The 2865-nt window shown below is 36.7% G+C and overlaps 1 long non-coding RNA gene across 1 annotated transcript; it reads right to left on the reverse strand.

Moving 5' to 3' along the window:
- Window positions 1-1494: 1494 nt before the first annotated feature.
- On the reverse strand, window positions 1495-2559 carry LOC138893300 (uncharacterized). The gene is made up of 2 exons (XR_011408470.1): window positions 1842-2559; window positions 1495-1752 (listed from the first exon to the last, which is right to left on the reverse strand). It is a non-coding gene; the product is annotated as an uncharacterized lncRNA (long non-coding RNA).
- Between the last annotated feature and the right edge of the window lie 306 nt (window positions 2560-2865).

Here is a 2865-nt window from a genome sequence, read left to right on the forward strand (position 1 = left end):
GCTTGCAGCTCTTTTATCATTGCATTTTTCCATTCTTCAATCTCTGCATCTTCCTTGAAACAAGTCGGTTCTACAACATACAAAGTAAACAAGCAATTTTCATAAATTTTCCTGAACAATCTGAATTTTGTTGGTGGAGTCTTGCTGGAAGAGTCTGATGGAGAATAATTGTTGCTGCTTCTTTGTGGAGTTAAGGAGTGATCACTTGCTGGAGAAGAGGTGCTTGACTGAGGAGTAGAAAGACCGCTGCTTGTTGGATAACAATTAGACGAGTTCCCTGGAGTAAAGTCTGCTGCAGATTCTTGATTAAAAACATCATCAGTAGGTGTCAATTGTATATTTGAACTCACATTCCCAGAATTAAAGTTCCAGCTTGCATCTTCATTAAACACATCATTTCTACTAATTATAACTTTGTCACTCACTGGATTATATAACTTATAAGGTTTGGATTGTGCGCTATAGCCAACAAAGATACATTTTTCAGATTTTCCATCAAGCTTATATCGAGCCTATGAATTCACCAAAGCATAAGCTATACATCCAAAGATGCGTAAGTGGCTTACCTTGGGCTTGTTATCTCTCCATGATTCATACGGTGTTTGATTAAGAACAACTTTGGTGGATGAGATATTCAGCAAATAGACAGTTGTGCCAACAGCTTCAGCCCAGAAATACTTTGGTACACCTTTGGCTTGCATCATGCTTCTGCCCATCTCAACAATTATCCGGTTTTTTCGTTCGGCTACAGCATTCTGCTCCTGTGTATATGGTATTGTGAGCTCTCTGTGAATACAATTTTTCTCACAGAAGGTGTTGAATTCATTTGACATAAACTCGCCGCCTCTAGCCACTTTGCCTCTCAACAAAAGACTTAAATTTCTTAAAATATTCAAATGTTTCATATTTGAATTTCAAGAAATATACCCAAGTCATTCGACTATAATCATCAATAAAAAGTAGAAAGTATCAACTTTCACCTAAGAACTCAACACTCATAGGACCGCACAAATCAGCATGCACCAACTCAAGATAAATAGAAGCTCTCCAGGACTTGCCTACAGGGAATGAATTTCTATTTTGCTTCCCATACACACATCTTTCACATAATTCAAGAGCATCAATTTTAGTAAAACCAAGTACCATATTTCTATGACCTAATAATTGCAATCCCTTTATATTTAAATGACCATACCGCAAATGCCAAAAGTTAGCTTGTATACCACCTTTGGCAACTAATGCACAACTTTTAACATCAAAAACTTCGATAGGCCTGATTTTTTATCTTGAATGCTACAAGCATTGTCATCAAACAGAATAGAGTATCCACAAGTCATCAATTGCCCAACACTCAACAGGTTATGAGCTAAACAAGGGACATACTCCACATCATAGAGAAGTTTAATACTACCTTGAAAAGTTTTTAAGGCAATTGTACCTTTCCCTTCGACTTTCATTGCTTTATCATTTCCTAGACGAACTTCTGAAATCTCTGATCCATCAAGCTCTTTGATCAATGACCTTGTGCCAGACATGTGGTTAGAGCAACTACTGTCAATGAACCATACATCATTCAAATCATCACCTACAAAGGAGCGAGCCATGAACAGATTACTCTCCTCTCTTGTGGTATCTCCGTGAAATTTGCATGCTTTTGGTCATCCTTTTGTTTAGCCCAGAACTTTAGAGACAACAGTTTCATCACTAATTTTGTCACCATATGCCTTCATTTGATTAACGATTGCAGTCACCCTAAAAAAGTAGTCTTGCACAGATTCACTACTGTTCATCGATGAATTTTCAAAATCACGCCGGAGCGACTGGAGTTTAACAGTCATTACCTTTGTTGAGCCGTGGAACTCTTTCTTCAGAATCTCCCATGCTTCCTTTGAGGTCTCTGCAGTAACAATTCTGGAGAAAATTGACTCATGCATAGCTTGCTGGATGTAAAACAGGGCCTTGGAATCCTCCTTTTTATTCTCCCGTAGTCTTTGAGCTTCATCTTCCTCAACATAGTCATTCTCCACTAAGTCCCACAATTCTTGAGACTTGAACAAAGTCTTCATTTTTATGCTCCAAAATTCATTTTTATCCCCATTAGAAATAGGAATTAGTTGCTGAGATGTGGTGGCTGCTCCATTGGTAGTTATTCGTTCCCCTCAATTTTTACTCCTTTGCAGAAAACTTTACCTTCCCAATTTGACCTTACCTGGAAAAAGAGAAAAAACAAAAGGTTGGTAATTTGTTGAGTTCCACTCTCCCACTTCTCACTGCTCTGATACCAAGAATTGTTGGAGAATTGAACAAAAAGCAAGAAAAATATTATAGAAGAAACTACTTAATGCAGAGAACTTTACGTTACTCAGATTAATAGAAAACAAAGCTATATGGCACCCTTTATATAAAGATTTACTCTAAAGATAACTGTCCGAACATGACCCACTATCTTAATCACTAATTTACCCACTAAGCCATTAATAAAGATATGCTTGGACTCAACTAAATCTGAAATATGTCAATTACCCAACTAAATAGGAATTACATTTTTTAAATCAATGTTCAACAGTTTGCACCCTCCAGCTTGAGGGAGAGTGATGAGATTAGTAGTGATGTAGCAGGGTAGTGAAGTATAGTTAAGTTAAATTTATGGGTGTATTTGTAACAATTAATAGTCAGTAACTACCACAGTTAGCTCACATGTGTATATTGTTATTAGTTGTTAGGGATTAGTTGTATATTCCAGACCAGATGTAATATTACTGTTGAGTAATTCATTTTTCTTCTCTTAGCTAAGAAGCCTTACAACTTAAATTCTTCTATCTATCGATTCTAGCTTATTGTACAAGTTTATCACAGATTCATCGT

The sequence above is a fragment of the Nicotiana tomentosiformis genome, chromosome 6 (genome assembly GCF_000390325.3).
Source record: "Nicotiana tomentosiformis chromosome 6, ASM39032v3, whole genome shotgun sequence".
In the NCBI taxonomy this organism is placed as follows: domain Eukaryota; kingdom Viridiplantae; phylum Streptophyta; class Magnoliopsida; order Solanales; family Solanaceae; genus Nicotiana; species Nicotiana tomentosiformis.